Source organism: Erpetoichthys calabaricus, chromosome 9 (genome assembly GCF_900747795.2).
Source record: "Erpetoichthys calabaricus chromosome 9, fErpCal1.3, whole genome shotgun sequence".
NCBI lineage: Eukaryota > Metazoa > Chordata > Cladistia > Polypteriformes > Polypteridae > Erpetoichthys > Erpetoichthys calabaricus.
In genome coordinates, this window is record NC_041402.2 from 130,380,341 (window position 1) to 130,404,439 (window position 24,099).

Sequence of the window (24,099 nt, forward strand, 5' to 3'; positions counted from 1 at the left end):
ATTTATAAAGGTTCCTTAGTAATTGGGTGGGCAGCCTGAAATACCTGATTGTAAATATGTTGTTGTGCCTACTGCTCCTATGTGATGTGAAAAACCTAAGGTATCTGAAACTGTCCTCCCTCTCTACCTGAGTGCTGTTAATATCAAGGGAGTGGTAGTGCTTTACTGTTTTCTCCCAAAGTTCACAATCAGATCCTTTGTCTTACTGACATTCCAGAGTAGACTATTGTCCTAACACCAATGTGTCAGATTTGCACCTCATCCAGGTAAGTCTGCTCATTGTTGCTAGATATCAGATGTACCGCGGCTGTGCCATCAGCAAACTTGAAAATGATGTTAAGAGTTATGCACAGCCATGGAATCATATGTGTAGAGGGAGAACAGCACAGGGCTCAGAACACAGCCCTGTGGAGCTTCTGTGGAGAGATTAATGGATGATGAAATATGGCCACCCACTTGAACCAGCTGGAGTCTGCCTGTCATGAAGTTAAAAATCCAGTTGTGCAATGGAGTGCTCAGAAGCAGGTCTCTCAGTTTGGTGATTAAATTAGGGATATAAAAGACCTTCTTACAGTTTCCCACTTTGTCAATCAAACTACTCAGGTATGAATCTAGTTGGAAAGTAACAAATGAAAGAGTCTCATACACATTTGTACAAATCAAATAGATTAACGTAATATTATAAGTAAAAGCACTATATAAACATTATAAGAGCCCGTCTTAGAAAGTTAATATTATGTTAAATTCACATAAATGTCTGCTTAATTTCAATGGAATATTAGTTTCTCATAGTTAGATTATGGTATAGTCAATTACCCCCTATAAATTATCTTGAAATAGAACATTCTAAGCTGTACCTGTGAAAACAGAGTGTTACTTAAGCCAATATGGAAATAGTATAACTTCTAGAAACATGGACTGTTAGTTTGCCAAACAACATTGACTGCATGACCAAACTCAGAGTGAAATGAAACAGATAAGTAAGCCTCAAATAGATAGATAGATAGATAGATAGATAGATAGATAGATAGATAGATAGATAGATAGATAGATAGATAGATAGATAGATAGATAGATAGATAGATAGATAGATAGATAGATAGATACTTTATTAATCCCAATGGGAAATTCACATTCTCCAGCAGCAGCATAATGATACAATAAATAATATTAAATTAAAGAATGATAATAATGCAGGTGAAAAAACAGACAATAACTTTGTATAATGTTAAATGTTAACGTTTACACCCCCGGGTGGAATTGAAGAGTCGCATAGTTTGGGGGAGGAACGATCTCCTCAATCTGTCAGTGGAGCAGGACAGTGACAGCAGTCTGTCGCTGAAGCTGCTCTTCTGTCTGGAGATGACACTGTTTAGTGGATGCAGTGGATTCTCAATAATTGATAGGAGCCTGCTGAGCGCCCTTCGCTCTGCCACAGATGTTAAACTGTCCAGCTCCATGCCAACAATAGAGCCTGCCTTCCTCACCAGTTTGTCCAGGCATGAGGCGTCTTTCCTCTTAATGCTGCCTCCCCAGCACACCACCGCATAGAAGAGGGCGCTCACCACAACCGTCTGATAGAACATCTGCAGCATCTTATTGCAGATGTTGAAGGACGCCAGCCTTCTAAGGAAGTATAGTCGGCTCTGTCCTTTCTTGCACAGCGCATCAGTATTGGCAGTCCAGTCTAATTTATCATCCAGCTGCACTCCCAGATATTTATAGGTCTGCACCATCTGCACACAGTCACCTTTGATGATCACGGGGTCTATGAGGGGCCTGGGCCTCCTAAAATCCACCACCAACTCTTTGGTTTTGCTGGTGTTCAGTTGTAGGTGGTTTGAGTCGCACCATTTAACAAAGTCATTGATTAGGTCCCTATACTCATCCTCCAGCCCATTCCTGATGCAGCCCATGATAGCAGTGTCATCAGCGAATTTTTGCACATGGCAGAACTCCGAGTTGTATTGGAAGTCTGATGTATATAGGCTGAATAGGACCAGAGAAAGTACAGTCCCTTGTGGCGCTCCTGTGTTGCTGACCACAATGCCAGACGTGCAGTTCCCAAGACGCACATACTGAGGTCTGTCTTTAAGATAGTCCACGATCCATGCCACCAGGTATGAATCTAATCCCATCTCTGTCAGCTTGTCCCTAAGGAGCAGAGGCTGGATTGTGTTGAAGGCGCTAGAGAAGTCTAGAAACATAATTCTTACAGCACCACTGCCTCTGTCCAAGTGAGAGAGGGGATCGGTGTAGCATATAGATGATGGCATCCTCCGCTCCCACCTTCTCCTGATATGCAAACTGCAGAGGGTAAAGGACGTGTTGAACCTGTGGCCTAAGGTGGTGAAGCAGCAGCCTCTCCATGGTCTTCATCACATGTGATGTCAGAGCAACAGGCCGAAAGTCATTCAGCTCACTAGGACGTGATACCTTTGGGACTGGGGTGATACAAGATGTTTTCCAAAGCCTCGGGACTCTGCCCTGTTCCAGGCTCAGGTTGAAGATGCGCTGTAGAGGACCCCCCAGCTCCGATGCACAGACCTTCAGCAGTCGTGGCGATACTCCATCTGGACCCGCTGCTTTGCTGGCACGAAGTCTCCTCAGCTCTTTGCTCACTTGCGCTGTCGTAATTATGGGTGGGGATGTCTCTCCTATGCTGGTATCAGCAGAAGGATGTGTGGAGGGTGCAGTACTCCGAGGTGAGAGTGAGAGTGGGTTAGGGTGGTCAAACCTGTTGAAGAAGTTGTTCATTTGGTTTGCTCTCTTCATGTCTCTCTCGATGGTGGTACCCCGCTTCGAGCTGCAGCCAGTGATGATCTTCATCCCATCCCACACTTCCTTCATGCTGTTATTCTGCAACTTCTGCTCCAGCTTTCTCCTGTACTGCTCCTTCGCCGCCCTGAGCTGGACTCGGAGTTCCTTCTGTACGTGCTTGAGCTCATGCTGATCACCGTCTTTAAAAGCCCTTTTCTTCTGGTTCAAAAGGCTCTTGATGTCACTTGTAATCCATGGCTTGTTGTTGACATAGCAGCGTACAGTTCTTACTGGAACTACAATGTCCATACAGAAGTTGATGTAGTCAGTAGTGCAGTCAACAACTTCATCATTGTTCTCACTATGAGATCCCTGCAGGATATCCCAGTCTGTAGTTCCAAAACATTCTCTCAGAGTATTCTCAGCCTCCGGGGTCCACTTCCTGAATGATCGTGTGGTTACAGGTAGGACTCTCACTTTTGGTTTATAGTGAGGCTGAAGCAGAACCAGGTTATGATCTGCTTTCCCAAGCGCAGGCAGCGGGGTGGCGATGCATGCGTCTTTAACGTTTGCATATACAGTAAATCAATAGTCTTATTTCCCCGGGCGTTACAGTCCACATACTGGGAGAAGGCAGGTAATGTTTTGTCCAGCGTCACATGGTTAAAGTCCCCAGCGATTAGCACAAGCGCCTCAGGGTGCTGCGTTTGTAACTTAGCAACAGCAGAATGGATGATGTCACTCGCTGACTCCACGTTCACCCGAGGAGGAATGTATACAATAAAAACAATGACGTGTCCAAAACTCTCTGGGCAAGTAATAGGGACGTAAACTTACGGCCAACAGTTCGATGTCCCTGCAGCAAGTGGAGATTTTGACGTTAACATGTCCAGAGTTACACCACTGTGTATTGACATAGAGAGCGAGTCCTCCTCCTTTGTGCTTCCCACAGGTACTTGCATCTCTGTCCGCTCTAACTGTGCTAAACCCGGGTAGTTCCACATTAGCGTCTGGGATGGTGTTAGTTAGCCACGTTTCGCTAAAACACAACAAACTGCATTCTTTGTAGGTTCTGACATTTTTCACCAGCGCAGCCAGTTCGTCGATCTTATTTGAGATTGAGTTTACATTCCCCAGAATCACAGAAGGCACCGAAGGCTTAAAACGCCACTTTCTCGCAAGCCACTTCATTTTTAGCTTAGTGCTGGCTCGGCTGCCACGATACCGCCTTCTTACCTCGTCGGGTAAATAGGGAACCACACCGGCACTGGCATTTGTTCTCAGCGCTTGAAGTTGAGTACTTGAATAGGCGAGTCTCGGCGTGTAAAAATCCATGCCCACGTTGTAAAAGTAAGTGTGTCCAGTGAACAAATCCACATAAAATAAAGTGATAGGAGTGATCAATAAATAAAAATAGAAAAATAAAAGTAGAAAAGTACACATACACATACAGTCATACACGGAGCAGCTGAAAAGGCTTTCTTTCTTTCTTTCTTTCTCAAATAGAACTTTCTTTAAAAAAAACTTTTCTTTGTAGTATCAATTTTTATCTATTTGTGTGTGAACTGTTTTGCTTTGAACTTTATTAAGATATTTGGATTGTTGAATTATTTGAAAACACATCAGACTATTGTCTGAACTGTTCTTTGAGGTAAGCTAAAAGCTGCCGAACTCTGGAAATTTTGGACAAACGCAGCTACAAACATATACAACATTTAGATCCTTATAGTTAATAATTTCTTTAAATTGTCAATTCTCAATACATTATTTGCTGTGGTATCAGAGAAAAGTGTAAAACATTACAAATAGATCAAACATTTTCAAAAATAATCACAGCAAACAACAAAGTATTTGCAAAACTCTTTATTAAGTGTATTTTAATCACTAACAATCTCGAGTATACCATAGCCAGCAAATAAATTACTGCAGTACAAGATTTTAACTTGGACTTTGAATGGTGTGACAGATAGGGGCGCTCTCGCTCCCTTGAACCCTCAGACACCACGCCAGACACCAGATAAAAGTCCAAAATATTGGTTTTATTATAATAAATATGTGCACAAAGCACCTACACTCCACAATACTCAATAAACACTACAATAATCACTAATCAAACAATCCTCCACTCTCCCAGACGCGTTGCCACCCTTCCACCCAGCTCAGCTCAACGTCTGGGATCTCCCACAGTCCTTTTATAGTCCTTAACAATCCCTTCACCAACCGAAAGGGAAGTGGACGATGTTCGAAGGATATATTAGCATTAAAAAATATTCTGTCCTCGACCTCTTTTCCCCCCACTCAGTGCACACCAATACTTGTAAGTAACCCAGATGGTAGTTAGATTGGTTAAATAAGTAAGTGTAATTTAATCCAGGATTTAATGTTTATACATTTAAAGGAAAAGTGACTGGGTGCTCGTTTCCCCAGACGCCCTCCCTGCTCTCCCTACCCCCATCGGCCAAATCTTAAACCCCAGTACGAAAAACACAAAAAAAGAAAAGAAATTAAAAAGGTAATGTTTAAACATAGTCCATGTGAAATGGCGATGAATCCAGTCATCCAGTCCTCATTGCAGGATGTAGGAAAAAAAACGGACCTCAGTCAAAGGATGGCTGCCTTCTTGCTATCCTGAAGAATTTAAAAAAAACAAGTCCGACTCACCAACAGGAACACCCAGAGAACCACAGGTCCATATAATAAAACCCTTGCCTCTTCTTGGGGATTCGCCTCACTGCTTATTATCTTTTGGGTGGAAACCCACAAATAGCAGATGTCCCTGGGTGAAGTCTTATCGCGCTGTCTTCTTAGGCGTAGATAGCTGAGCTCCTTGACTTCTGCTTCTCTCCCTAACAAAAACTAAAAACAGAGTATAATCATAACAAATGTAAGACAGACTGTCCAGAAGGAGAAAAGATAACAACCTTTGTTTATCAAACCAAAATAACTGTTATAGAAATTGTGGAAGGGCAGGTCCACAGCTTAAGAAGCAGGCGCCCATTTTTTTGAATAGATAAATAATGGGAGTGGAACAGGTGCGAGTAATCAGAAGAGACAGCTGCTCGCCTCCGGGATGGTGTGAAGCGGCTGGCTGACAGTGCATTGCCAGGTTGGCACATGCAAGCAGTCCAATTGTCTCATTATCATCCCAGGGTGGCAAATAGGCGATTGCACCTACAAGTCTCCCCAGCATATAAAAAGGGAAAAAGAATGTACAGAGGGAGACAACAGAGTGGAGGTTAAAAGAAGGAAAGAGAAGCAGGCAAGAAGATGGGAGAGAGAGCTGGTGCAAGTGTAAGCAAGAGAGAAAGCGAACAAGGAGGCTGGCATCTGTGAGCAGAGCCTCTCAAGGGAGTGGCAGGTGACTGCTCAGGGGCTATTGCGGAGTATTGCACCAGCTGAGCGACTCAAGGAGCTGGACTGACCAGGTGGTGCAGGTGGTTCACCTTCAGAAGTCCAGGAAGGGAATAGGGGCTCGGACTGGGAGCCCCATTGTGAGTGCCATGGACTTTGGGGACCTGAGCCTTGGGTCTGGATTGGGGTGCCATGTTGTAGCCATAGAGCAGTAGGAACCTGGACCTGTAGAATGATGGCAGTGCCTGTCAGACAGCTGTCTCCTTGGCTGCAAGGTCTGCTTAGAATAAGCTGATGAGATGGCTGTTTTAAGGGGTGGCACTGACGCTGTACCAGTGCATGCTCCCCAACCTGACCTGACTGACTGATGAGGGCTCATAGTTTTTAAGGATAGATTCCTGCACTGTATTAATTTTAAACTCATTTTAATTGATTTATTTTTTGGAATTTTTACCTATCACAAGCACCTTTTTATTTTATGGATTATTTATTTGATGAAGAACATTTTGCACTGCACTAATTTGAACACTGTTTTTGATTGCTGTTAATAAAAGCACTGGAGCACTTATGCTTCTTCCACTTGCTTTATGGTGTGTCCTTATCTGCTGGCTCATCCCTCAGTTACAGTACAGGTAGTGGTGGGTTGAAAAAGCTCCCAGAGGGAACCAGTAATGTGGCGCTGACCCGCACCATCACAGAAACCCATGCTCTAAAGTTCAAAGCAAAGACCAAAATGAATGGCCTGGGAAGTAATGCCAGTTTCTATTCTATTTTTCTCCAATTAAGATGTTTTTATTTATTAGCTACAAAAAACAAAGAGAAATTATAAAGACTTGCAGCACCAGAGATATTCCCCATATAATTCGTAGCCAAAATAAAAAAGCGAGATGTGTCAGAAAGTATCAGAATGATGTCCTCTTAAACGTGAGTCTTTGACTAGACTGGAGAAAGTGGTGCCAGTTATGAAGTTGTTGAAGCAGAATGGGCAGGTCCAGGATGTCACATGCCCTCAAGATGTTGGTTTCTGGTTCTGCAAAGGGAAGGAAGGGAGAGGCATTACAAAGCAGCTCCAGCCCTTGATGGATGTGGCATCGGTGTGAGACAGTGGTTAAGGTTTAACAGTTTGTGCTTGTTTTAGCAGTCTTCTTTGATTTGAGTAAGTTTTAGGAATTAATTGATTTTCTGTCTGACAAAAGGTTCGATATTATCGTTTCAATAGTGTGTTTGTTTATTAACCATTTTACTGAGTCTTTTAAAAATCTTCCTTAGAATAAGGATAATAAGGAGGCATTACTCAGCACTCACTGGATTGGCATGCCTAATAGATAAAAGATAAAAAATAAAACACAGAAAAATAACCGACTTATGAGGCTTCCTTCTTTAACTGTGAGTATAGAAATGCACGACCTGGAATGAAGATCATTTGAAAACTGCAATTGCCAGGTTGCATATAGTATAGTACATCTGTCTATGTTTCTGCTTATCGAATTAGATACTTACAGTATGTTATATTGAATAAATGAACAGTTTATCTGCACTTCTAAACTAGGAGCCCATTAATTAATTCCAGGGGACTTGTGTATACAGGTAAGCCATTTCTTATACAAAAGTCAGGATTTATCAAAATTGGCTTAACATTATAGCAACTGTCAATCATCCATTAGTTTTACAAAGACTTTTTGATGTTGGCATTTTAGCAACACCAGTGTGATACATTATGATGTTATTGAACTAATCATATCAGTTAACTGACATGTTCACTTAGTTCAGCTGACTTCGGTGTTGGTAATAACATCTAATGCATATGGATAATTTTAACTGTCCTAGTGTCTATTTTATCTATAAAAAGGGAGTGCAGTGTGTTGTAGGACAGAGCTGGCAAAGGCAACATTAGCTTTTTAGGGATATCACCAATAGCAGGCTATCAGGGATACTTTTTTGTTTTGTGACAATGACTTGCTTATAAAATGATTTAGACATCCTAGAACCATTCTCTTGGGGTTGTGTGCTGAATTGGAGCATATATTATCTATATTACTAAACCACAGTTTTAATTTATGCACGGACGCACCGAAATGCATGCGCAGTGCGCCGCGGCGCCCCAGAGTCAAAACGCAGCGGCTTCCCAGAGTCAGTAGGTGCCGCCCAAACACCGCCCAAACACCACAGCCCACAGTCAAACGCAGCAGCCTCCCAGAGTCAGTAATATGTATGTGCCAGCAGTCTGTGTGGCATGTTTGAATCACATAACGGAATTTCAGTAACAGAGAAACAAAAACGAGACCGCATAGATACAAACAATAAACGGAGGCACCTACCACGCACTTCACAAACACCACAAGCAAAGAAGTCACGGCTCCAAAATGAAACACCTCAAGTAACGGAAATACAAAAACGAGCCCGTATGGATAAACAAAATGAACGAAGGCGCCTACAACGCGCCTCTGAAACAGCGGACGCAAAGGAGTCACGGCTCCAACAACACAGAGCTCAAAGGCGCCTACAATGCGTTTCTGAAACACTACATGCAAGAGAGGCACAGATCCAAAACGAAACTGCACAAGGGCTCCAAAGTTGTTCAGTATTCCAACAATGACCCCACCAAACACAGGAACGACGGACAGATTCTGAACAATTCTGACAGTTAGCTGAGAACGCATTCTATAATGAGTCCACTATTCATGAGGATTCATTGGGATTAACGAAAGAGCTCAACGATTTGTAATACAAAACCGAGCCCGTAGTTCCCAGAGTCAGTGCGTGGCGCCCAAACACCACAACCTGTAAACTACACCTGCTCTAATCCACTGTGCCAGCAGTCAGTGTGTGTAGGTTGGAGTATGCTTCCTAACAGTAAACGACTTCTACCTAACGACACAGCCACAGAACAACAAAGACGAGACCGCTTAGATAAACACAATACACGGAGGCTCCTACGACACGCTTCAGGCACACCAGAAGCAAAGACGTCCCGGCTCCACAATGAAAGAGCTCAACTAAATACAAACACAAGCCCGTATGGCCACAACCTGTAAACGAGCCCATATGGATTAAAAAAAATGAACGAAGGCGCCCACACAAAGAAACCGCTTTAGTACAAATATGTTTATTTAATTAAATGAAAACTTTACCATGGCTATGACCTGTAAACTAAACCTGAGGTAAAGCGTGCATGCCAGGTTGTACAGCTGCCCGAACGCGACCGCCCACACCACAGCATATACCACGTTCGTTTAGTAATGTAGCCCTCTATGCCCGGATCCGCCGCCATGGCCACTTCAGCACACGAATCAGCCGCCGTCAGCAAACGACTTCTCGCTGACGACACAGCCATAGAAAAACAAAAACGAGACTGCATAGATAAAAACAATAAACGAAGGCGCCACAGCTCCAAAAAAAACACCGCTTTAGTACAAATATGTTTATTTAATTAAATGAACTTTCCCAGGACGCACCCACCCTCCATGATATTTCATCCCTCCAAGTATCGGAGGGAACAGAAAGTGATTGCCACTCTTGGATTTGCGATTCTTTTGAGAATCATGGGCTTGCTGGTACAGACCATAATGCAGAAATCATGTGATCACTTTCTGAGCAGTCAGGAATCACTGAGTCATTCCTGAGCCATGTCATCCGATCTTTATGGAATGGTATGACTAAAATGTCACCCAGATGCATGCAATTTGTTTACGTTCAGGGTAAGCAGCCACAATCAAAAGGCAGTGACTGCTGATTTTCCTAATCTAATTAGTGCAATTGACACACATATGTCGTGATAAAGGCACCATCACAGAATAAATTAGCTTTTGTGAACAGAAAGCACTTTCATTCAGTTATTACACAACTAATACGTGATGCTCAAATGTGTTCATTTTTTCAAGGTGGCCTGGCACAACCTATAATTCATTTATTTTACCAAATAGCATGGGAAGCAGACATCATGGTCATTGTGTCTGTTATATTTGGCTTCTTGGCAAATAAAATTAACTGATAGGATAACAATTAAATAAAATTAACTGATAGGATAACAATTAAATTTAGTACATTGCAGATAACTTGTATAACCTTTCTTTCATGTGACAGTGGGTACACCATAAGGTAGGCGATATAATGAAAGGCACTCCCAAACATGATTGGTGATACAACCAATACATTTATAAGTTATACTATATATTCTAACTTTCTTGGTAGGTTGCCTTGGATTAAGGCATCTGCTAAATAAATTATAATAATTGTAGCTGCATTTTTACAGATTTAGCAAAGTTCTGCAGCTCTTAGTTTTCTTCAAGCACCAGTGTGATGCATGTTCAAGTAATTCCACAGACCTAAAATCTTCATTTTAAAGGTTTTAGTAAAATTTCAAGGCAAAAACAGTTCACCCAAAAATATAGAAAAAATTATTTTAAAGAAAAGAAAAGTTCTGTTTAAGGCCTATATCTTGTTACAGTCTTTAAGTTTAGTCATATAGTCGTGCTTGAGGCATGTTAAGCAATTTAAACACATTAGACACGTTAGGCATTCTCAGAAAACCGTATGCCATCTTCTATTCTATTTGCAATCATATTTAAGAGTCCATGCTAGATGTAGGACTGTTTCATCCCTGGGTTAATTAATACTCTGTTCTACAGATATAGCCAAGAAACTTCTATCTCATGTTAAATTACAGGGGGTAAAAGGCTATGCCATATTCTAGGCAACTATAAGAAACTGATGTTCTATATAAATTAAGCAAGCACTTATATGAATTTTACATTAAACATTAACTTTCTAAGATGGGCTCTTACAATAATATTAATAACAAAATGGATCATTGGTTTTAAGGTAGATGGTGGTATTTGATCTCATTGGGGAACACAGTGCTGTACATTCCCACAAACTTTTGCCAATTTGTGATGGCTTGTGCAGTACCACACAACCATGTAAAAGCATGCATAGATGACCCAGATGCTGTCTTTCAGAACATCAATATAATGGCAATTTAAAGACACTGAGATATTATATGTCAAATGTAAAGAGACTTTTATCTATTACAGTATTGACATGTATTTGGAAAATTATTTTTTTGACAAGTTCGATAAGGATGTTCATAATATCCCACAGTTTTGTGCATGCAGCCTATGCCAGTTCACACTGTGTACTCGTAGTGGTCTGCACACTGCATGATGGCACATTGCTATGGCTCTCTCTACTCAGCTACTCCCACACTTGGCTTTTTCTATTATTTGTGACTACCAAGGAGAGACCAGCAAAAAGAAGGTAATACTTGAAGTTTAATTTTATGCCTGTTTTACCTCTATCTTCCATTTTTTTGTGGTAAACACTCAGGAACAATAGTAAATTTATATAGTGAGTATATTAAAAAGATTCAAAATAGATGTTTCTGAAGCCATGCATTGTTAGTGACAGGCAGTGGATAGGCAGGCAGTGAATAAAAGCGCATACATGCTGACATAGTTTGATTTGAGATCTACAAACGAACTTTGGCACTTTGGCATGGCCATTTTATAAGTCAGATGTTTTAGTGTGTATACTGTTTTGCATTTTGGGCACAAGCAAAAATATTGTATAGAATCTAAGCATGATTTTATACTTTAGGCCCCACGTCAATAGAGGTGATTAGTGATGTCTCTAATAACATCTATGCATTGCGTGAAAACAGTACTGCATGAGTAAGAGTGTACCTCAGTGGCTGAAGCCCCATCTGCTTAGTGGGCACGCTATGACTGACAATACTCAAGTCTGATAAGGAGACACACAAAACACACCTGTGGAGGCATTAAATAACACTACAGTTTGTGGCATATGCTCACACTTAATAAAGAACATAAGGTTTAGGGTTAGTGTGAAAAGGAAAACATTTTCAATGTTATTACACATGGCCAATGTGGAACTTCTAACAATAGGCGCATTTACAGCCTCAATAATTTTTCACAGAAACTTGGTTTCTAAAATGCCATATAAATCCTTATTCTTATTAGAGAAATTGGGTTATTGGCCGACTGGGAAACCTGGTTAAGAGAAGTAGATTTTGCCATGCATAATGCGATTATGTGACCATGTAAACCCTTAACTGGGTTACTGTTAAGGATTTTGTAGTCTGCACACGTCCGTTGCACTCTGTCAGCCTGTGCATATATTTCCAGAGGCAAACGTTCAGGCAATTGCATTACTCCTTCTCCTGACTGAAATAATCTGTCTCAATATTTCAGAAATTGCTAAATCTACAGTATGTTGATGAATTGAACATACAATGCTAAACTCACCAACACATTCTCGAGAGCAATAGGGTAACATGTTAAAAGCAACATGTGTTTCTGGGTTATTCACCTTAACCCAGCTCTGTGTGTGCATGTTAATGCACTGAATATCTAATAAGCCTATCTTCTCAGCATTTTTAGGAACCATCCATCCCTGACTTTGAATGCCTTCTTTTTGATATTCCCAACTGTCTCTCAATACATTTATAAGCAGATGATCTATTCTAAGACTTTGCACATTCAGCCAATATGACATAAATAACTGAGGTATCAACATCACTCTCCATGTCCAAAACTTGCATTCAATCTTCACATAATGCCTTAAACGTTTCCCACTCTGCATTTCCAAAAATTCTAAATTTTTATAATTTTTGCCCCTCTGTCTTTCTCTCTCTCTCTCTCTCTCTCTCTATATATATATATATATATACACACTAATAAAAGGCAAAGCCCTCACTGACTGACTGACTGACTCACTCACTCACTCACTCATCACTAATTCTCCAACTTCCCGTGTAGGTAGAAGGCTGAAATTTGGCAGGCTCATTCCTCACAGCTTACTTACAAAAGTTAGGCAGGTTTCATTTCGAAATTCTACGCGTAATATTCATAACTGGAACCTCTTTTTTGTCCATGTACTGGAATGGAGTGCAGCTCGATGGCCGTGAGAGGCGGAGTTGCGTGTCGCATCATCACGCCTCCTACGTAATCACGTGAACTGAAAACAAGGAACAGCCCCAAAGAGCGATGAAGAAAACATTCATTACACAATTGAGAAAGCACAGTGTAAACCATAAGTTTAAATTAAGTTTATAGAAACGCTCCCCCTGCCGTTTGCAATACCATATTCGCGAGATACAAGTTTAATGAGAAGACACGAGGTATAAACGAGACTTTGAATCACTTTGTAACGGAGTTAAAATTGCTGTAGCGAGAAACTTTTAAGTGCCGGGTCTTAGCTAACATTAAATAAAGCCGTGGACATTGCAACATCACACAAGAGAGCGGCTCACGTGAACTGACTGAACTTTGAGGCAAGATTGCTTTTCTCCTGTACAACTATACGTTGCATTCTCAAGAGTGTGCTTCCACGGCTTGGTCATATTACAACCGGAGTGCTGAACTGAAAACGTGGTATACAAACAGAACTATAACAATCGTAATAAACGAACGAAAAAACAGCGGACAACCCGTGGATTAAATAAAAAGGCTGCTTCCATTGAGCAAGCAACGAAAAAGGAAGACCTTATATGGCGTTCGTTTATAAAACAGCGGAGAGGCTGTGTGAACTCAGCTTCACAAAAAAACAGATCCTTAACAAATTGTTATTGGTATATTTTCCTTCAATTTAAAAAGGTTTTTCTTTTCTTCTTAATAAAAATTTAAAAGCAGTACTTCGCCGGTGTGAAGCGCGGGGATTTCAGCGACTGACGCATACAGATATATTCATGAGTGCAGGTACTATGGAAACAGAGCACCGTGTAAACCTAAAGTTTAAATTAAGTTCATAGACCTACAAAAGGTTGCCATTGATTTGAGGCAAGATTGCTTTTCTCCTGTACAACTATACATTGCATTCTTAACAGTAGGCTTGCACGGCTTGCTCATATTCCAACCCGAGTGCTGAACTGACAACATGGTATACAAACAGAACAATCGTAAAAACAGCGGAGAGGCTGTGTGAAGTCAGCTTCACAAAAAAACAGATCTTTAACAAATTGTTATTGGTATATTTTCACTCAATTTAAAAAGGTTTTCTTCTTAATAAAAATTTAAAAGCAGTACTTCGCCGCTGCAAAGCACGGGGATGTATATATAGATAGATAGATAGATAGATAGATAGATAGATAGATAGATAGATAGATAGATAGATAGATAGATAGATAGATAGATAGATAGATAGATAGATAGATAGATAGATAGATAGATGTGTATGTATGTAGATATGTATATATGTGTATATATATGTAGATATGTAAATATGTATATGTATATATATGTGTCTGTATGTGTATATATATATATATATATATATATATATATATATATATATATATATATGTGTGTGTATGTATGTATGTGTGTATATGTATGTGTATATATATATGTTGATATATGTATATATATGTGGATGTGTATATGTATATATATATATGTATATATGTAGATATGTGTATATGTAGATATGTATATATAAGTATATATGTTTATGTATATATATGTTTACATAACCTCTTTAACACACTACTTCTCCGCTGCGAAGCGCGGGTATTTTGCTAGTATATATATATATTTAAGTTATGCTAACGAATATTGGATAGTAGTAGTTCCCAAAGTTGGACTCTCTCATAATTTACAACCTGCCAGACTCTTAGAAACTAAGCTTAGATCAAATCATTGACATTTTTTAAGCACACAATTTGACATATATCTAAATAGTCCTTTATGAGAAATGCTATCCTTAAAATCTATTTCAAATATTTAAATGTGGTAGCAACAAGGTTTCTTGATTTTTTTTATACCTTCAGGTAGATTTGGTAATGTAAACGTTTTACAACCCTGACCATTTGATGTTAAACACCTTGAATTCCTTAGTTAGCAAGAAAAGCCTTCACACGCATTGCTCTCTCTTGATGTTTATTATCCTTACAAAATAATAACACATTCAGATTTCTTAAAGTTCTTGTACTGACAATATCCTCAATAAATTCCCCAAGTAATGTAAACGGTCATATTAATAGATATGGTTTGTTTATCTTCAAACATAACTTAAACAATACCTTAATTCTTCTCTTCACTTTTTAATAATACAGTATGTTCCTCCGAAACATTTAATATGGCACTATTAAATATTAGAGCTTTAACTAACAAGACGTTTTTTATCAACGACATTATTAGTGAAAAAAAAATAGATTTTATTGCACTAAGTGAAACGTGGCTTAGCTCAGATGGCGCAGCTGTTTTAATCGAATCTGCGCCTCCGGATTACAGTTTTACTCGTGCTGATCGCCAAGGAAAGAGAGGTGGAGGGCTAGCAAACATTTACTCTAGCAGGTTAAAATGTAAAAATATCAGTTTTGGTAAATTCAAGTCTTTTGAGTATCTCGCCATTGTTATTCAGGGAGATTCTCACGTTCTAGTATTATCCGTGTATAGACCTCCTAAATTCAACGCGTCTTTCTTTGAGGAATTCTCTGACTTAATGTCAATCTTAATTACGAACTATGACGCACTCTTAATAGTCGGCGACTTTAATTTTCATGTAGATAATCAATGTGACCAAAAAGTAAAAGAATTTATGAACCTCCTGGACTCTTTTGATTTGAGACAGCTCGTTAATCAGCCTACACATAAAGCAGGTCATACGTTAGACTTAGTAATTACTAAAGGACTAAAAGTTGATGTAAAGCAGGTCATTGATACGGGTCTTTCAGACCATTTTCTTCTACTTTTTAATATAGAAATAATGATAGAAAACACTCATGAGAAGCATATTGTTAAAAAACGCTTCTTTGACTCATCAGCAACTTTAAAACTTACAAACATTCTAACCAATCAGTCCGTTTATAGTGCCAACTATAATAGCGAGGAGAATATAAATAGTAAGGTGGAAAGATTTAATACTAAAGTGAGGGCTGCTGTTGACATAATTGCACCTGAAAAGACAGTTAAAAAATCTTCTAGCATTGTTATACCTTGGAAGACCCAAAGAGTGTCTGATTTAAAGAGAACATGCCGTAGAGCTGAGCGTAAATGGAGGAAGACTAAACTAACTATTGACTATGAGATATTAAAAGTTAAAATAACAGAATACAATAACACAGTCCGTCTTGAGAGGCGCTGCTATTTCTCTAAGATTATAAATAACAATGCTAGTAATCCCAGAGTCTTATTTTCGACAATTGATCATCTGTTAAACCCAGGTAACTCAAAGGAATGCCTCCTAAGTACTTCCAGTAAAACCTGTGAGGCTATCGCTGTATTTTTCAATCAAAAAATTAATGATATTAGAAATAACATAGTATATCTCCCCAACACTAAGGATCCCCCGAAACCCCAGTACTCCATTATAAATAAATTAGAGTCTTTCACTAGGATAGATTTACCTGATTTACATAAAATAATTTCTCAAATGAAACCATCCACCTGTGCCCTTGACCCAATACCAACAAATTTTTTCAAAGAAGTATCAACAACAACAACAACAACAACATTTATTTATATAGCACATTTTCATACAAAAAGTAGCTCAAAGTGCTTTACATAATGAAGAAAAGAAGAATAAAAGACAAATAAGAAATTAAAATAAGACAACCTTAGTTAACATAAAAAGGAGTAAGGTCCGATGGCCAGGGTGGACAGAAAAAACAAAAAAAAACTCCAGAAGGCTGGAGAAAATAATAAAATCTGTAGGGGTTCCAGGCCACGAGACCGCCCAGTCCCCTTTGGGCATTCTACCTAACATAAATGAAATAGTCCTCTTTGTAGTTAGGGTTCTCACGGAGTCACTTTATGCTGATGGTTATACAGACTTCTGGCTTTTAATCCATCCATCATTGTTGGAACATCATGGTGCTTTGGGTAGATGGTGGTGGCACAAGCCACCACCAATAGGACACCGGAAAAGGAAACAGAAGAGAGAGTAGGGGTTAGTACAAATTTTGAATGAATAGTTATTATAATGAATTGGATATACAGAGTGTCAGGATTAAATTACAGTGAAGTTATGAGAAGGCCATGTTAAAGTAATGTGTTTTCAGTAGTTTTTTAAAGTGCTCCACTGTATTAGCCTGGCGAATTCCTACTGGCAGGCTATTCCAGATTTTAGGTGCATAACAGCAGAAGGCCGCCTCACCACTTCTTTTAAGTTTTGCTCTTGGAATTCTAAGGAGACACTCAGTTGAGGATCTGAGGTTGCGATTTGGAATATAAGGTGTCAGACATTCCGATATATAAGACGGGGCGAGATTATTTAAAGCTTTATAAACCATAAGCAGAATTTTAAAGTCAATTCTGAATGACACAGGTAACCAGTGTAGTGACATCAAAACTGGAGAAATGTGTTCGGATTTTCTTTTCCTGGTAAGGATTCTAGCAGCTGCATTCTGCACTAACTGCAAATGATTGATGTCTTTTTTGGGTAGTCCTGAGAGGAGTGCATTACAGTAATCTAGCCGACTAAAGACAAACGCATGAACTAATTTCTCTGCATCTTTCGATGATATAAGAGGTCTAACTTTTGCTATGTTCCTTAGGTGAAAAAATGCTGTCCTAGTGATTTTATTAATATGCGATTTAAAATTCAGATTACAATCAACGGTTACCCCTAAGCTTTTTACCTCCGATTTGACTTTTAATCCTAATGCATCCAGTTTATTTCTAATAGCCTCATTGTATCCATTATTGCCAATCACTAAGATTTCGGTTTTTTCTTTATTTAATTTGAGAAAGTTACTATTCATCCATTCTGAGATACAGGTTAGACATTGTGTTAGCGAATCAAGAGATTTGGGGTCATCAGGTGCTATTGATAAATACAGCTGTGTGTCATCAGCATAGCTGTGGTAGCTCACGTTATGTCCCGAGATAATCTGACCTAATGGAAGCATGTAGATTGAGAAGAGCAGCGGACCCAGTATAGAGCCTTGTGGAACACCATATAGAATATCATGTGTCTTTGAGTTATAATTACCACAACTAACAAAGAATTTTCTCCCTGCCAGGTAGGATTCAAACCAGTTTAAGACACTGCCAGAGAGGCCCACCCATTGACTAAGGCGATTCTTAAGAATATTATGATCAATAGTGTCAAATGCGGCACTCAAATCTAAGAGGATGAGAACAGATAAATGGCCTCTGTCTGCATTTACCCGCAAGTCATTTACTACTTTAACGAGTGCAGTTTCTGTGCTGTGATTTGTTCTAAAACCTGACTGAAATTTATCAAGAATAGCATGTTTATTGAGGTGCTCATTTAACTGCATAATGACTGCCTTCTCTAGAATTTTACTTAAGAAAGGCAGGTTAGAGATGGGTCTATAATTTTCAAGAGCAGAGGGGTCGAGATTATTTTTCTTAAGTAGGGGTTTAATTACCGCAGTCTTAAGACAGTCTGGGAAGACCCCCGTATCTAATGACGAATTTACTATGTCAAGAACATTATCAATAAGCACACCCGATACTTCTTTGAAAAAATTTGTTGGTATTGGGTCAAGGGCACAGGTGGATGGTTTCATTTGAGAAATTATTTTATGTAAATCAGGTAAATCTATCCTAGTGAAAGACTCTAATTTATTTATTATGGAGTACTGGGGTTTCGGGGGATCCTTAGTGTTGGGGAGATATACTATGTTATTTCTAATATCATTAATTTTTTGATTGAAAAATACAGCGATAGCCTCACAGGTTTTACTGGAAGTACTTAGGAGGCATTCCTTTGAGTTACCTGGGTTTAACAGATGATCAATTGTCGAAAATAAGACTCTGGGATTACTAGCATTGTTATTTATAATCTTAGAGAAATAGCAGCGCCTCTCAAGACGGACTGTGTTATTGTATTCTGTTATTTTAACTTTTAATATCTCATAGTCAATAGTTAGTTTAGTCTTCCTCCAATTACGCTCAGCTCTACGGCATGTTCTCTTTAAATCAGACACTCTTTGGGTCTTCCAAGGTATAACAATGCTAGAAGATTTTTTAACTGTCTTTTCAGGTGCAACTATGTCAACAGCAGCCCTCACTTTAGTATTAAATCTTTCCACCTTACTATTTACATTCTCCTCGCTATTATAGTTGGCACTATAAACGGACTGATTGGTTAGAATGTTTGTAAGTTTTAAAGTTGCTGATGAGTCAAAGAAGCGTTTTTTAACAATATGCTTCTCATGAGTGTTTTCTATCATTATTTCTATATTAAAAAGTAGAAGAAAATGGTCTGAAAGACCCGTATCAATGACCTGCTTTATATCAACTTTTAGTCCTTTAGTAATTACTAAGTCTAACGTATGACCTGCTTTATGTGTAGGCTGATTAACGAGCTGTCTCAAATCAAAAGAGTCCAGGAGGTTCATAAATTCTTTTACTTTTTGGTCACATTGATTATCTACATGAAAATTAAAGTCGCCGACTATTAAGAGTGCGTCATAGTTCGTAATTAAGATTGACATCAAGTCAGAGAATTCCTCAAAGAAAGACGCGTTGAATTTAGGAGGTCTATACACGGATAATACTAGAACGTGAGAATCTCCCTGAATAACAATGGCGAGATACTCAAAAGACTTGAACTTACCAAAACTGATATTTTTACATTTTAACCTGCTAGAGTAAATGTTTGCTAGCCCTCCACCTCTCTTTCCTTGGCGATCAGCACGAGTAAAACTGTAATCCGGAGGCGCAGATTCGATTAAAACAGCTGCGCCATCTGAGCTAAGCCACGTTTCACTTAGTGCAATAAAATCTATTTTTTTTTCACTAATAATGTCGTTGATAAAAAACGTCTTGTTAGTTAAAGCTCTAATATTTAATAGTGCCATATTCAATGTTTCGGAGGAGCAGAGATGAATACTATGTGCGTTATTGATATAGGGAACCGGAATTAAGTTATTTTTATTAGCGCCGCTCTGTGTGTATTTTTTGTTTAATCTATGATCTGTTTTTACAGTTTCAATACATTGTTCATCTAAAGTAGTAACTTTAATTAAATTATTGGCGTTTATGCCGTATTGCCTAGATTTTCTATGTGCATTAAGATTGGTTATTACAGTATTTATGTTGCGCACTTTTATGGAAGATTTTTTTAAACAATTATCATGACCAAACACAGGAGTGGCATTTCGGAAGGGGTTAAAAGCAGAGATAGATAGTCAAGATAAACGAATTACCTTCGATATGTTTTCGGAGAGGACCCGGGCGCCGAAGCTGTTCTGATGCAGGCCATCTCGCTTGAAGAAACGCGGTCTTTCCCAAAAGAGGTCCCAGTTGTTAATGAACCCGATGTCTTGATTCTTGCAGAAGCCCTGCAGCCAGTTGTTTAAACCAAGCAGACGACTGTAATACTCGTTTGATCGTCTGACGAGAGGGAGTGGACCCGAGATGAATATCTTTGCCGATGGGGTCCTCTCCTTTGTGTCTTTAATTAATGCAGTGAAGTCTGCCTTGAGGATCTCCGACTGTCGGTGCCTTATGTCGTTTACGCCAGCATGTATAACAACGGCTCCAACTGCCCTGTTCTTGTAGATCGCCGGTGCACGTCTCGTCACATCTCGGACACGAGCACCGGGAAAACAAGAAACAAAAGATTTTCTATTAGGGCAAGTGATATTGAGGTTCCTAACAATAGAATCACCTACCACAATTACATCACCAGGAGCTGAAGGCGAACTGGGGACGCTTAGAGGGTCAAACCGGTTCTGGGTTACGATGCTTGCCTGTGCCGATGGAGGTGTTCTGGCCTTGAACCCCCGCCTGCATAGCTGAAATACACCGAGGTCATCATCGGTGTCGCTCCTACGAGGCGCGGGGGTGAAGGTGACTTGTGCGGCACAACGCGGGGTTGATGTTACGCCGATAACAGATGGCGAGGACGGTTTATCCAACAGCCGAGCCTTCAGATCTCTGAGGTATCTTCGTCTGGACAGAAGATTCTGAATCTGTTCATCGAGTGCCTGGAGTTCCTCGACTACAGTTGCAATGCGATTCACCTCACTGTCGGCCATTGTCCGCTTCTGCTTTGCTTCCGCTTCCGCTTCGTGCCCTAGGAAAAATGAGAGAGAGAGAGAAGGTGAGTATCGGGTGTGCTTATTGATAATGTTCTTGACATAGTAAATTTGTCATTAGATACGGGGGTCTTCCCAGACTGTCTTAAGACTGCGGTAGTTAAACCCCTACTTAAGGAAAATAATCTCGACCCCTCTGCTCTTGAAAATTATAGACCCATCTCTAACCTGCCTTTCTTAAGTAAAATTCTAGAGAAGGCAGTCATTATGCAGTTAAATGAGCACCTCAATAAACATGCTATTCTTGATAAATTTCAGTCAGGTTTTAGAACAAATCACAGCACAGAAACTGCACTCGTTAAAGTAGTAAATGACTTGCGGGTAAATGCAGACAGAGGCCATTTATCTGTTCTCATCCTCTTAGATTTGAGTGCCGCATTTGACACTATTGATCATAATATTCTTAAGAATCGCCTTAGTCAATGGGTGGGCCTCTCTGGCAGTGTCTTAAACTGGTTTGAATCCTACCTGGCAGGGAGAAAATTCTTTGTTAGTTGTGGTAATTATAACTCAAAGACACATGATATTCTATATGGTGTTCCACAAGGCTCTATACTGGGTCCGCTGCTCTTCTCAATCTACATGCTTCCATTAGGTCAGATTATCTCGGGACATAACGTGAGCTACCACAGCTATGCTGATGACACACAGCTGTATTTATCAATAGCACCTGATGACCCCAAATCTCTTGATTCGCTAACACAATGTCTAACCTGTATCTCAGAATGGATGAATAGTAACTTTCTCAAATTAAATAAAGAAAAAACCGAAATCTTAGTGATTGGCAATAATGGATACAATGAGGCTATTAGAAATAAACTGGATGCATTAGGATTAAAAGTCAAATCGGAGGTAAAAAGCTTAGGGGTAACCGTTGATTGTAATCTGAATTTTAAATCGCATATTAATAAAATCACTAGGACAGCATTTTTTCACCTAAGGAACATAGCAAAAGTTAGACCTCTTATATCATCGAAAGATGCAGAGAAATTAGTTCATGCGTTTGTCTTTAGTCGGCTAGATTACTGTAATGCACTCCTCTCAGGACTACCCAAAAAAGACATCAATCATTTGCAGTTAGTGCAGAATGCAGCTGCTAGAATCCTTACCAGGAAAAGAAAATCCGAACACATTTCTCCAGTTTTGATGTCACTACACTGGTTACCTGTGTCATTCAGAATTGACTTTAAAATTCTGCTTATGGTTTATAAAGCTTTAAATAATCTCGCCCCGTCTTATATATCGGAATGTCTGACACCTTATATTCCAAATCGCAACCTCAGATCCTCAACTGAGTGTCTCCTTAGAATTCCAAGAGCAAAACTTAAAAGAAGTGGTGAGGCGGCTTTCTGCTGTTATGCACCTAAAATCTGGAATAGCCTGCCAGTAGGAATTCGCCAGGCTAATACAGTGGAGCACTTTAAAAAACTACTGAAAACACATTACTTTAACATGGCCTTCTCATAACTTCACTGTAATTTAATCCTGACACTCTGTATATCCAATTCATTATAATAACTATTCATTCAAAATTTGTACTAACCCCTACTCTCTCTTCTGTTTCCTTTTCCGGTGTCCTATTGGTGGTGGCTTGTGCCACCACCATCTACCCAAAGCACCATGATGTTCCAACAATGATGGATGGATTAAAAGCCAGAAGTCTGTATAACCATCAGCATCAAGTGACTCCGTGAGAACCCTAACTACAAAGAGGACTATTTCATTTATGTTAGGTAGAATGCCCAAAGGGGACTGGGCGGTCTCGTGGCCTGGAACCCCTACAGATTTTATTTTTTTCTCCAGCCTTCTGGAGTTTTTTTTTGTTTTTTCTGTCCACCCTGGCCATCGGACCTTACTCCTTTTTATGTTAACTAAGGTTGTCTTATTTTAATTTCTTATTTGTCTTTTATTCTTCTTTTCTTCATTATGTAAAGCACTTTGAGCTACTTTTTGTATGAAAATGTGCTATATAAATAAATGTTGTTGTTGTTGTTGTAGACCCCTACGAAGTCATGGTTCAGAGTTCACGGCCTCAGTCGTTCGTGGATTTTTCCTTAGAACCTAACTAATAATTGTTAGCGGAAACCGCAAATATCCTCCGCAATTTTTATGGCTTTTTTTGTGGCAGTACTGTACTGTAGAGAGAACAGGATGCAACCATAGAGTAAAATATGGCTTGGGATGGTGAAAGTAGCCAATAGAATTTGAAACTGAAACTCCCAGCAGTCCCTGCAGTAGCTCTGATTGGTCTTCTGCTGAGGGTGCAGGGGCTGTTGGGGTCAAAGGATGTCAGCGCGGCTTTTAAAAAGGGGGCTGTTGACCAAAAGAAAAAAGTTTTTGTAATTTGTGTTTCAAGTTCCTGCCTGTCTGCCTTCTGTTGGGTTACCTGTACTTATTTGTTTTGTCCTAGATTGTTTTGTGGTTGGGGTCTGGATTGTCTGCCATCTGCCTGTGTACATGAGGACTATAAGTGGATTCATGGCCATCCTGAGAAGAGAACAGCGCTCCTGAACCCGTCCACCCGTCTTCACCATTTCAGGAACTAGCAGTAGGACTATCTTTACATTCCCATTCAACGTGCGGATCTCTGGACTATCTATTTTTATCATTACATTTCATCCGTTGCCGTTTTTCATGGACTTTACTGTGTGTGTTTTGTTTGTGCTTTGTTGTATTTAATGTATCATTATGTATGTGGTATCATTGTTTTCATTTATTTCATTTGTTTTCATTACATTCTTTATTTGCTGTTTGATTACTGGTTTGCTTTGTTTTTGTCTCTGTTTGTGAGTGCATGCGGGTCAGGCCAAGGCTGGGTGCGTCCCTGGTATCTCCACCATAAAAATAAATAAATTGTCGTCTTCTCAATGGTGTGAATCTTAGTGGCACCGGACCGCTACAGCTTTATTCATTTCTCTTTGCTGCTGATTGACTGCTGCTCTGTGATGCATCTCCAG